The sequence below is a fragment of the Pristis pectinata genome, chromosome 8, assembly GCF_009764475.1.
Source record: "Pristis pectinata isolate sPriPec2 chromosome 8, sPriPec2.1.pri, whole genome shotgun sequence".
Classification (NCBI taxonomy): domain Eukaryota; kingdom Metazoa; phylum Chordata; class Chondrichthyes; order Rhinopristiformes; family Pristidae; genus Pristis; species Pristis pectinata.
In genome coordinates, this window is record NC_067412.1 from 39,659,537 (window position 1) to 39,673,280 (window position 13,744).

Below are 13,744 nucleotides of genomic sequence, written 5' to 3' on the forward strand. Positions count from 1 at the left end.
GAATGTTTCATCTTTAACTTTATGACTTTTGGAGATCAGTTCATCTTCTACTCACTAAACTATTCACAGTAACAGAAATTTTGACCAGGGGTGCCCAAATTTTTGCATGCCACTGTATCTATAGGCACATAATTCCTTTATGGAGAGAGACAAGAGAAATAGAAAATACAGTAATGAGTGGTATTAAGCATAAATGTACCTATCTACATGTAGAAAGCACAAATAGTGCGGATTAAGGGCTACCTTAATGATCAGTGCTTTAACCAGAATTATTGATCATCTGTATCAACGGCTTGGTTATGTAACACTAGTTATCTAAATTAGGCGACAAAGGTGGTCAAAAAGAAGTTTTGCACAAAATGCAAATATAGCATAGAGGGACTTTGATTGAATAAGTCAGCAGATAAGAATGTGGAGACACAAGAGACTGCAGATGTTGCAATCTGGAGCAAAAGCAAATTGAGCAACCCCCCACAGATGCTGCTCAACCTTCTGAGTTCCTCCAGCAGTTTGTCTTTGGATAGGAATGTAGTGATAGAATATAAATTTGGAAAAATGGAAGTTATTCTACTTGGTAGGAAATACAGCAAGTTTTTAAAATGGTTAGCAACTGGGAAACTTGTTAACAAGAGGCACCTATTCATCCTAGTACATGAATAACAGAAACTGACATGGATATACAGCAAGAATTCAGAAGAACAAATGGTACCGTTACCTTTTATTATAGAAGTTTGCTGTAAAGTAAAGAAATCTTTCTGCAAATTTATAGCGCAGTGGTAAGTACATTTTAGTTTCTTTACCCAAGATAAATTCAGTACTTGTTTCAAAGGCAATGTACCATGTAAGTTCACGAAACTGATTTCTGCAATTAGGGAACTGCTCAGCAAAGGAAGACTGAGTAGAACAGACCATGTTTCTCAGAATCTAGAAAAATATAAGGTGGTCTCACTAAAGTATTAAAAATTCTTAAGGGGTTGCATAGGGTAGATGTTTGCCCCTATTGATAAATCTCGACCAAGTGGGTCACATTTGCAGGATAATCGCCATTCAGAACTGAGAAAAGGAGAAATTTCATGAGTTATGAAACTTTTCAATCTTCTGCTATAGGGCTACAACTGCAATTTGTTGACACAAGCTGGAGTGTGTTCAAATTGTACTAGATTCTTGAATATTGCAGGAACGGAGTGACAATGGGGATTGTGTGGAAATGTGGAATTGAAAAGGAAATTTATTCATCTATCCAAATGGCAGAGAAGGCTCAAAGGACCAACTGATCTATTATGTAAAATGCTCTATTATGTTCAAGAAGGGTACCAAGGACAGGCCAGGGAACTACAGGCCAGTGAGCCTGACATCAGTTGTAGGGAAGTTACTGGAAGCTCCAATGTGCAGGATTGAAAGAAACTGCAGAGGGTTGTAGACTCAGCCAGCTCCATCACAGGCACAACCCTCCCCACTATTGAGGGTATCTTCAAGAGGGGGTGCCTCAAGAAGGCGGCATCCATCATCAAGGACCCTCACCATCTGGGACATGCTCTCTTCTCATTTGTACAATCGGGGAGGTGGTACAGGAGCCTGAAGACCCACACCCAATGATTCAGAAACAGCTTCTTCCCCTCTGCCATCAGATTTCTGAATGATCCATGAAGATCTCATTATTCTTCTTTTGCACTATTTATTTTTGTAACTTGTAGTAATTTTTATGTCTTGCACTGTACTGCTGCCGCGAAACAACGAATCCAATGGCATATGTCAGTGATAATAAACCCGATTCTGATGGGAGGAAATTCTGAGGGACAAGATCTACCATCAATTGGATAGTCAAAGTCTGATCAGGAATAGTCAGCATGGTTTTGTGTGGGAGGTCATGTCTAACAAATCTTTGAAGAGGTAACTGAGGGGAATGAAGGTCGGGCAGTGGATGTTGTCTATACCGGCTTTAGTAAGGCCTTTGACATAGTCCCACATGCAGGCTGATCTGGAAAGTTAGGTCACATGGGATTCAGGGTGATCTAGTGGGTTGGATTCAGAATTGGCTCGACGATAGGAAGCAGAGGGTGATGGCTGAAGCTCGATTCTCCAGCTGGAGGCCTGTGACTAGTGGGTTGCCCCAGGGGTCAATGTTGAGACCTCTATTATTCATTATGTAAGTGATTTGGATATGAATGTACATGGCATGATTAGCAAGTTTGCTGATTATACTAAATCAGGGGGACTTGTTAATAGTGAAGCAGGTTACAATGAATTGCAAAGAGATCTTGATCAGTAAGGGAGATGCGCTGAGGAATGGCAAATGGGTTTCAACTTAGATAAGTGTGAGGTGATGTATTTTGGACATTCAAACCAGGATAGGACCAATACAGTGAATGGCAGGGCAGTGACCAAGTGTTGTGGAACAGAGGGATCTGGGAGTACAAGTGCAGAGCTTGCTGAAAGCAGCCATGCAAGTAGACAGACTTGCAAAGGCAGCATTTAACATGCTGGCCTTCATTAGTCAGGGCATCAAGTTTAGGAGTAGGGACAGTAGCATAGCGGTTAGCACGATGCTATTACAGTGTCAGCGATCAGGGTTCAATTCCCGTCACTGTTTGTAAGGAGTTTGTATGTTCTCCCCATGTCTGCATGGGTTTCCTCTGGGTGCTCCGGTTTCCTCCCACATTCCAAAGACTAGGTTTAAATGGGCAGCGCGGACTCATTGGGCCAGAAAGGCCTGTAACCGTACTGTATAAAGAAAGTTGAAGTTTATTATGTTGCTGTTATGTAAGTTGTTGGTGAGGCCACACTTGAAGTACTGTGTACAGTTTTGGTCACCCTGTTATAGTAAAGACATTGTCAAGCTGGAGAAGAAGGCCTGAGTTACAAGGAGAGCTTGGCCATGCTGGATCTTTATTCCTTACAGCGTAGGAGAATGAGGGGTGACCTCAGAATTTTATAAAATCATGAGGGGTATGGATAAGGTGGACGATCACAGTCTTTTCCCCAGAGTTGGGGAGTTCAAAACTAGTGGCCACAAATACAAGAGGGGTGAGATTTAAAAGAGACCTGAGAGGTAATTTCCTTTCACAGAGCAAGTGGTTGAGGTAGGTACAATTGCAACATTTAAGAGGCATTTGAATAGGTACATGGAGGGGAGGGGCTTGGAGGGTTATGGGCCGAACGCGGGCAACTGGGACTAGCAGGGATGATATGTGATTAGCATGGACCAGTTGGGCCAAAGGGCCTGTTTCTGTGCTATATTACTTGATGACTAAAAAAATCTTGAAGCAGCAAAAAAAAAGTTTCTGATGAAGAATATAATGCTATATTAAATAAATGGTCAAATGATCCAAACCTTACTAATATTCCTGGAATTAGCAGATCAGTTCATATCATTCTTCTCCCAGTCTTATCATTCTTCCGTCTCCTCACGTTGTATTTAGTAATTGCATAGAGCTTCCAGCACTATTGCATTTCCAATATTTCACTTATCCTAAACAATGGACATGAGTGAGTATCATGGCTTCTTGTGACATTAGATTCTTTTCAGCTGGGACTATTTTAGACATTAGAAACCAGAAGCCTGGCTGGTTCTCTTTTCTCACACACAACCCATGACCCACCAACCTCCCCTCCAGCACACACACGCACCCACACACACTTCAGGTGACAAACACAAAATATTCTGGTAGGGGTGACCAGTCTTTTGCTGGGTGGTGCCTTTTTCTCAAGGACATCAGAAGAACTTTTACTGGAGACACAGACTGCAGATGCTACAAATCTGGTATAAAGGACTTTTACTAGTTTCTTTTAAATGCATACAGCTACAAGACAGACACACAAAGTAGACATGCAAATCCAATTTAATAATGGGTTCTCTTACGTTGGGCTGGTAACTGGCTGTTTGAAAACTTCATCGGAGATTTTCAAATTAGGTTTATTTTTCAATTTTCCTGTAAAGAAAAACAGAAAACTGTCAAAGATCAAATGAGTAACATCTTTCACATTAAATTCATATCTGACCAGCCAGCAAGAAATTAACTAGGCACTTTGGTTTATTGGATTTTCTCTCTTCACTGGCAATAAACAAGATACTATTTATATTCATCGATGCATCAAAAAAAAAGGCACATTTTTATTCTTCTACCACTTCCTATTCCCTCTGCAGGCTTTTCCATCTGCTTCCATTGCTTTCCCTCCACTGTCCAGCTTCTATTCAAACTTATTGGATCACAGCCAACAAATATTTACCATCGTTGCTTCTTTCACAACATGACTTTGGCCCCTTCCCTTTTTTTTCTACCTGCTGTTCCTGGTGGCGTTTTCCCTTCACAAAGGATTGGTTGCTTTCTAAACATGTGCTAATGACAGAATGCCCTAACCAATCAAGTACTGTCAAACAGTTTATATGACATTAATTAAAGAATGAGTCACAACTTCCTCCAGATGAATGTTGCAAAGACTAAAGTCAATATCTCTGGCTTCTTTCACAATCTCTTTTCCTTTGCTACTGACTCCAGCACAGTTCACTACCTACTCCAATATCCTTCCTGGCTGTTACAAGCCTGATTCAATTATCCAAAAAGACGGGAGAGACATAGATTCAATGTCTCATCCAAAATTGGTGTGGGTTGTGGACAGCAAAGAGGGTAGTCTCACATTACAGAAAGCTACTGATCAGTTGATAAATTGGCCAGAGCAACTGCAAATGGAATTTAATCCTGATAAGTGCAAAGTGATGCATTTTAGATCAAATAAGGGTAGAACACTACAATAAATGGGAGGACCCTACGGAGTACTGAGAAACTGAGGGACCTTGGTGTACAAGTCCAAAGATCCCTGAAGGTGGCAGCATAGGTAGATAGGTTGGTGAAGGCAGCATTCGGGATGCTAGCATCCTTTAGCCGGGCATAAAATACAAGGGGAGGCAAGTCACGATACAGCTTATAAAACATTGTGGAGTCCACATCTAGAATATTACACGCAATTTTAGTTGCCATAGTATAGCATGGACACAATTGCTCTGGAGAGGGTGAGGAGAAGATTCACCAAGATGTTGCCTGGGACAGAGCCTCTCAATTATGAGAGATGGGATAAACTAGATTTATTTTCTTTGGAGTGAAGGCGGCAGAGGGGTGGGGCGTCTGATAGAGGTGTTCATAGTTATGAGGGGTTTAGATAGAAGGGACAGTAGTAAATAAAAAGAGGTATCTTTTACCTTAAAGGCATGGATTTAAGTCAAGGAGCAAGAGGTTTTGAGGGTCTATAAGCAACAGATTTTTTTATGCAGAGTTGCTGGAATGCACTGCCTAAGAAGATGGTGGAGGCAGAGACTCTCGCAACATATAATGGGTTATAATCTAGATGGGTACTTTATTCGTGAAGGCATAGAAAGCTATGGACCAAGTACTGGTAAACGGGATTAGCGTAAATTGGTACTTGGTGGTTGGCATGGACAGGGTGGGCTGAAGGACCATATATGTCTGTTGATATCATACTCCTTCGTTTTCTATTATTGATCTACCTTACAAGCTGCAGTCTTATTTCAAACTTAGTTTGTACCAAATGAAAATCAAGAAAAACTGCAGATGCTGGAAAACAAACAGAAAATGCTGGAAACACTCAGCAGCTCGGGCAGCATCTGTGAAGAGAAAGCTGAAATGGATGGATAAGACATTGGGAACATCTGTGACAGGGTAAGGCCAGGGTTGCTGTAGGGATAAGTTGTAAAGGCCCTGCAGTCAATGAGTTAAAAGGGAGGCAGGTAGACAACAATAATACAAAGTATAAATGTTGCAAATTACAAGGCTGCAGAACGTGCCCAAAAGGTCAGGCTACGCTAATGAAGAGAGAAAAATTGAACTAGTATCACAGATGGATGACTTGCAGCAGAAATTGTCAGTTCTGATACAGGAAGTGTTGTCAGCATTTTCTGTAGATTATGCTACACCACCCTCCCTTTGCCTTCATTGGTCCCAAAAAGGGGCTACTGAATTCATGGGAATTTTTCCTCCCTGAAAATTCCTATTAAAAAGATTAACTTTTATAAAGCATCTTTTGCATTCTCAGGTTGTGTCAAAGCCCATCACTGTTTTATTACATGGAAATATAATGGCCAATTTGCACATAGCAAGCTCCCAAAAACTGTAACGTGACAACAACTCAAATCTGATTTTTGGTTATGTTGGTTGAGGGAAAAATTGCTGTCTAGCATGCTAGAGAGAACTTCCTTGCTCTGAGAACCTTGGACATATCAAAATGGAGACAAGACAACTTATAAAATGCTGACTATTTGAAATTAAAAACTGAACATAATCAAGATCATCTATGCCTAGAAATTCTTCAAGGCATGTTAAAATAATGTGTGAGTCAACACATGTCAATACACATGGCCCCGCCCTGCAAAATTGTGTTGGTCAAAAGAATTGTGCACAATAGACTTAGCATTACATATTGTGCTTTGCAAGGAAATTAGATAGGGTGGTGATCACATCCAAGTAAGGCCCAGATGTGCAGGTTAAGAATTATCAGAACTTCAGTCAAGTGTTGGAAAGTGAGGGCAGTCAAATAGTGTTTAAAAGAAAGAAGAAAACCAGGACCTTGAAGATCAGAAAAAGATCCATGCAGATGGAGAGGAGGAAGTGGTAATGTACTGGTATTGGTATCATGCTTACGATCAGGCTTGCTTACATTGGTGGAAACACCAAGTTATCCAAAAGCTGGTCTCAGGTCATGAAGACACAAGAGACTGTAGATGCTGGAATCTGGAGCAAAAAACGAGCTGCTGGAGGAACTCGGCATGTCTGGCAGTATCTGTGGAGAGAAATGGACAGTTGACATTTCAGGTCTGGATGAAGGGTCTTGACCCGAAATACCGACTGTTCATTTGCCTCCACAGATGCTGCCTGAACCACTAAGTTCCTCTGGCAGCTCATTTTTTGCACAATCTTGAAGGTGGTTTCTGTGCAAGTTATCCATTGTGTTCATATCCAAATTATGTACGTGGCCTTATGCATAAAAGATCCAAAGGCAATTTGATAATCTTCATCACACAATAAGCAAAATCAGTTTATTTGAAGAGTGTTCAAAAGTGCTCTGGATTAGATTTCTCTGCTGTGGTATTTACAGGAATACAGAAATATTGCATAGACTAGGAATGTGAAGCTGAGATAGGTCTGTTATGATATTACTAATTGAGCTAGCAGATCACATGCCTTACACCTGCCCCCATTTCTTTTTTTACATTCATTCAAGGGATGTGGGCTTAACAGGTTGAGCCAGCATTTAATTGCCCATCCTAATTGCCCTTGAGAAGGTGGAGGTGAGCTGCTACCTTGAACCACTGCAGTTTGGTTAACTCATGAGGAGCGTTTGATGGCTCTGGACCTGTACTCACTGGAGTTTAGAAGGATGGAGGAGAAATCTCATTGAAACCTACCAAATATTTAGAGGCCTGGATAGACTGGATGTGGAGAGGATGTTTTCAGTAGTGGGAGAGTCTAGGACCAGAGGGTACAGCCTCAGAGTAGAAGGACGTCCTTTTAGAACAGAGATGAGGAGGAATTTCTTTAGCCAGAGGGTAGTGAATCTGTGGAATTCATTGCCACAGATGGCTGTGGAGGCCAAGTCACTGGGTACATTTAAAGTGGAGGATGATAGGTTCTTGATCAGTAAGGGTGTCAAAGGTTATAGGGAGAAGGCGAGAGAATGGGGTTGAGAAGGAAAAATAAATCAACCATGATTGAATGGCAGAGCAGACTCGATGGACTGAATGGCCTAATTCTGCTTTTATGTTTTATGGTACTTGAGGTGTGGGTATACCCACAATGCTATTAGAGAAAGAGAGTTTGCTCTTTTGAAATGAGTAGCATATTAACCACTAAATAAGATCAAAAATTTCTCCCTTTGTCCCCCCCAGATGCTGATCAACTTGCTACCCATTTCCACATTCAATTTTGCTATACAAGTTTAGTTGTACGTGCACATCTAACATTACAAAATTTAAAAGTGGGAAATCTTTATTTTCTCGTGGGAAATAGGTATTTTGAGCATGGCCAGCAGTTAATGCACATCCCTACATGCCCTCAAGGTGGTATTGGAAAGTCATCTCCTTGGACTACTGTAGTCAATTTACTGAAGACAGTGCTGTTAGGTAAGGAGCTCCAGGACATTGATAAAGTAACTAGAATCTAGACCTTCAAGTAGGATAGTGTGCATTCTTAGACAGGAACTTGCGTGTGGGCCCCTATTTTCCATGCCTTTCAAGTTTGGGAGGCGCCAAACAAAAACCTTGTGGCAGTGCACCTTTGTTGAGGCTTCAAGTTGTGATCACAGTGAAGACATGTTGCAAACAATGAAGGAAGATATGCCAAGAAGCAGTCTGCTTTGTCCTAGTGAATGTCGATGCAGATCAAGGGGATGGAGTTGCAATAGAGGAAGATAACACCAAGATTGGTGGATTTATGGACAATGTAGAAAGCAGTCAAAGGATAAAGCAGAACATAGATCAGCTACAGATGTGGGCACAGAAATAGCAGATGGAGTTCAATCCAAGCAAGTGTGAGGTGTTACACTTTGGGAAGTCTAATGTAAAGGGGAAGTATGCAGTTAATGGCAGGACCCTTAACAGCAATGATGTACAGAGGGAACTTGGGGTCCAAGACTATAGCTCACTGTAAGTGGCCGTGCAAGTAGATAGGATTGTAAAGGCAGCATATGGCATGCTTGCCTTCACTGGTCAGGGCATTGAGTATAAAAGTAAGGAAGGAGAGGTTGCAGCTAATACAAAACTTTGGTTGGGCTGCACTTGGAGTATAGTGTGCAGTTTGGGTCACCCCATTACAGGAAGGATGTGGAGGTTTTGGAAAAGGTACAGAAGAGGTTTAACAGGATGCTGCCTGGATTAGAGAGTATGAGCTATAAAGGAGACGTTTGGCAAACTTGGGTTGTTTTCTCTGGAGCATGACAGTCACAATCTTTTTCCAGGGTAAAGATGTCAAATACTAGAGGACATGCATTTAAGGTGAGGGGGGAAAGTTTAAAGGAGATGTGCAGACCAAGAGAAACAAAGGACTGCAGACACTGGAATCTAGATGAAAAACACCATGATGCTGGAGGAACTTAAAGTGGGAGAATTCAACGTTCATGCCATTAGGCTGCAAGGTTCCAAGACAGAAAATGAGGTACTGTTCCTCCAGTTTGCGTGTGGAATTCTCCTGGCAGTGGAGGAGGCAGAAGACTGACATATCTGTGATACTGTGGGAGGGGGAGTTGAAGTGACTGGCAACGGGAAGATGCAGGTCGCGGTTACGGATGGAATATCTGGATGTGCAGAGCAAGTTTTTTTTGTAGAGAGTGAGAAGTGCCTGAAATAGGCTGCTGGGGGGAGTAGTGGAAGCAGAAAAAAATGACAGTGGTGTTTAAGGTATATAGATCATGTACAGGCAGAAGAGAATTAGTTCAGCTCAGCGTCATGTTCAGTGCAGACACTGTGGGCCAAAGAGTCTGTTCCTGTGCTGTACTGTTCTGTTCTATGCATGACAAAATAGAAAGAATGTATCCAACACTGAAATAAACAAATCAGTGCTTAAGAAGAAATGGGATGAAACCATTCTTCCCCGCAAACCCCCGAAAGAGCTTGGGTGCCATCAGGATTGAGTGCCATTGAAAGTTGTGGCAATCGCCAAAGAGATAATGTTATGTGGTTTTGCATCTCTGAAATAATGCCGCAGAGCCTCCTAAATGTACTAGTTTAATCTCATCATGAGACTTTTTCTAAAGAGGTATTACTGAAAGCTTAGTGAATAAATCAAACTTATTTGGATGAGAAAATTGACAATACTGGAAACACATCATTATTTTCAAAAAAACAGTGATCATTAGTTTGCCTCTTCCTTTATATATATTAGGATGATTTATGGATGACATTGTTTACTTGGTTGCACTAATTATGTTTGCACTCTCGTGAATGTGAGATTAAAAAGTGATCTACTTGAAGTGTTTAAGACGATCAAAGGATTGATAGAGTACATACTCTCTCTGGCTGGTGAATCGATAAACCAGGAGGCATGACCTAAAGGATTAGAGATAGACTATTTGGAATGTTAGAATGCATCTTCCCCCAGACATAGGAGAAAGGAAATCTGAAGCTTCCTCCAAAAAAATAGCTTAAGCTGGAGGGCAACTGCAAAAGTCAAAACTGAGATTGACAGACTTTTATTAGATAACGATATTAACTATTACGGAATCAAGGTGGGCAGATGGAATTAAGATGCAGATCTTATATGATCTAACTAAATGGTTGAACAAGCTATAGGGGCGGAATATCCTGTCTGATGACTACTGTTGCGAATTACCAAGCAAGAAACTGAGCAGTTACATTTCATTCCACCAGACCCATCCCCAGCCCACTATTATTCTGTATTGTATTTTATGATGCAATTGCAATCACACAAAAGAAAAATGCACTCCTTCCTCACAATCTATCCTCAGTACTGCATTACTCAATGTTTGTATCATACTATTGTTCTTTAACCCTTACCGCAATGAGTCATCTACTTCAGTCATCAGCACCAGACAGGAAATAAGATTTTTGTCCAAATAAAGTGATACCACGTAGAAACGCTGGCACCTGCACAAGTACATTAATGGCCCCTGGTTTTACTTGGCTACAAGTTAGTGGTTCTGGAAAGTTTACCATATTAGAAATAAATTTTGGGCTCAATGTCTGCTTTTGTTAAAATTGAAAAATCTGTCCTTTCATTTATCAGGAATATTTCAGAGTCACCAAAATGGAACATTTTTTGTTTCTCCTGTGTTATCACAAAAATTGGAGGTGTTGAGAATAACAGGATGGTATTGATCAGTTTGTAAGATGGGCAGGGTAATGGCAGATGGAATTTAATCCTGATAATTGCAGGCTGATGTATTTGGAAGGACTAACAAGGGTAGAATGTACACAATGCACGATAGACCTAGGGAGTATTGAGCAAACAGGGACCTTTAAGGAGAAAGCTTAGCCTAGCCTACCTGAAATTTCTGCAGCTGTTTTAAAAGCTTGATCAGCAAACACAAGTATTGTGGCAAAATTAAAATACATTTATTAAAAGTTTGCCATAAGAATCTGCAGACATATGCAGAACATATTGGAAACTTTCTGAACAATCACCCATATATTTTAATTGTTCTTATACAAACTTTGCATTCTTTCACTATACCATGTTATACTCGTAGATGCAAGTCAGAAGTTCAAATTCAATTATTTCAATACTAATAGCCAAAAACTCACACACACACACACACACCTCCCCATTAAAACCTAAATTCCATGTGGGTTTGGAGAGCTTCACTACTTGCAAAGAAAGCAATACAGCATTCAATTCCAGCAACTGGCAATCTGAAGTCTGGGATGAATACTACAAAAGGAAATCCTTTCCATTGTACGTTTCTCCCATTTTATAAGTAGTAATGCATTAACATTACAGCAGATGTTATACGCAAGGAGTAATCAGAAATGGAGATACGTACACAATGAAAATACCACATTGAAAAAAGTTAATATTAAAGTATGACAAAATTTTAAAAAAAGCTTCCAGTTTCAACTTTAAAGGATCTACCAGAGAATGGGACATGTTTGACTAAAATCCTGATTGTGTAGATTTTTAGGAGCAGGATGATGGCAAAATGATCCATGGCAACATTTATTAAAGATCACAAAGGTGTTTTAATGGTTTTGATGTAAAATTAGATTTTTCAACTGAATAAACTAACTATAATGAGATTATTGCAGTTTTGATCATATTAAATTAATAAAAAAAGGAAGTGTTCAGCAGATCAAGCAGTATCTATGAAAAGAGAAACAGCCATTATCTGCTGTGTTTTTCAAGAATTTTCTGTTTTTAAGCCTACTAATCAGCATAAATATATTGTTTCAAACAAATAAAAACTGTGTCATGGTTTTATTATCTTTCTGAATTACTGTAATCCAATAAACCTTTGTGAAGTCTCTAGTCATTAAGTTAGTGTTTTCATATTATTAGCAAATAAATATAGCAGTAATTTCTGGTTCTATTATGCTTACTGTTTGGCAACCTATAAAGGGAGGGGAATTTTTATTTAAGAACTTTTACTAATTGCCCAGCCCACAGCACTGCTGGGGAAGGAGTTCTAGGATTCCAACCCAGCAACATATCTGTAAGTCAAAATGATGTGCAACTTGAGGAACCTGCAGGTAGCATCATTCCCATGGGCTTGTTGCCCTTGTCCTTCTAAGTGAAAGTCGTCAGGTTTGGGACCCATGTCAGAATAACCATAAGTGAGTAACTACAATACATTTTATAAATGGTGAAGACTGTATCCATAGTCCCCTGGATAGGTGCAAATCAAACTGGCCTGTTTTTCTTTTCTGGATAACGTTGAGCCCCGACTATTGTTGGGGCTACACTCATCCTGGCAGGTGGAGAAAATTCTATTGCAATGTGTGGAGTGGTGGAAAAGGTTGAGAGCCAAGGTAAGAGTCACTCTTTTTAAGAACGCCAGCCTCTCATCTGTTCTTTTAACTACAGCATTTCTTTGGCTGGTCCAGTTAATTTTCTGGTTAATAGTGATGTTAATGATGGGCAATTCAACAATGGTAATGTTATTAAACATCCTTGGACATCTTTATTATCTGGGAGTTGGGTGTGTAAGTGGCAAGAACCATATACATTGCATATGCCTGAATATTGTCTGAGTTATTGGTGGATTCAGTGTTCCTCAATAAAATAATCAGCAACACCCTCCATCACTCTGCTAGTGGCACAGCAGGTTCTTGGGCATTCATAAACCAGATTAGATTTGTCTTTCGTGGATGGGACATAACTGGGCAATTTTTCCACACTGCCTGGTAATGCAAGTGACATCTCTCTACTGGAATATCTTGACCAGAGATGAAAGTATTTCTGGAGCACTTCTTCAGAACAATAACTGCTGCCATGGCATTTGCAGTATCCAGTGCTCAGCCTTTTCTCAATTGTGAATTGAAGACTAGCTTCCGGGGTGGAAAGGAGGGGACCTCAAGAGATTAACCATTCATTCAGAACTTCTAGTTAAACTTGACTATGAATGATTCAAGTTCACCTTTGGCACACATGTTGAACTCCAGCAATGTTTATGTTGGAGATGTTCTTGGAGTTTCCTCCTCCTATCAACTATTTAATTGTCCACTGCCATTTACAACCAGATGTAGCAGAGCTGATCCAGTGGTTGAGAGATTGCTTAGTGTTCTCTGCTACATGCTGCTGTTACTGCTTAGTATGCATGCAATTGTGTTTTGCAGCAGTTTGCACCATTTTGGTTGCCCCCGCACACTCACAATTGAAGAAGGATGAGTCCTTTGGTATAGTGAGATTCAAAATTACAGGTTATAAGACTTTTCTGATGTCGCTACTGATCTAATGGATAATTGAACACAATTTTGAACTGCCAGTTTGGATCTGAATCAATCCCACTTAGTACAAAGGCAATGCCACTCAACACAAATAGAGGCCTTCAATGTGAAGGAAGGACTTCGTCTCTGCAGGGACTTGCAGCAGTCAATCCTAGCAGTATCAACAGAGACGTCTGCAATACGTGGGAGCAGACACAAAAATGTCAAGTAGGTTCTACCCTATATAATGGTACGCTCACTTTCTACCACAATGTCAGTCTGGTATCTCCATGCCAGTCTGGTAGCCATGTCCTTCAGAACTCAGCCAGTGGTCATACTACGGTGCTACTTCTAGTGATAGAT

The 13,744-nt window shown here is 40.5% G+C and overlaps 1 long non-coding RNA gene across 1 annotated transcript in view; it reads right to left on the reverse strand.

Annotated features, from left to right (window-relative positions):
• Window positions 1–3,295: 3,295 nt before the first annotated feature.
• Window positions 3,296–13,744, reverse strand: part of LOC127573760 (uncharacterized) — a 58,851-nt gene continuing 48,402 nt past the window's right edge. The window contains exons 2-3 of the long non-coding RNA XR_007956812.1: window positions 3,860–3,929; window positions 3,296–3,469 (exon numbers count right to left, since the gene is read on the reverse strand). This is a non-coding gene — a long non-coding RNA (uncharacterized LOC127573760). The remainder of the gene's footprint in view (window positions 3,470–3,859; window positions 3,930–13,744) is intronic.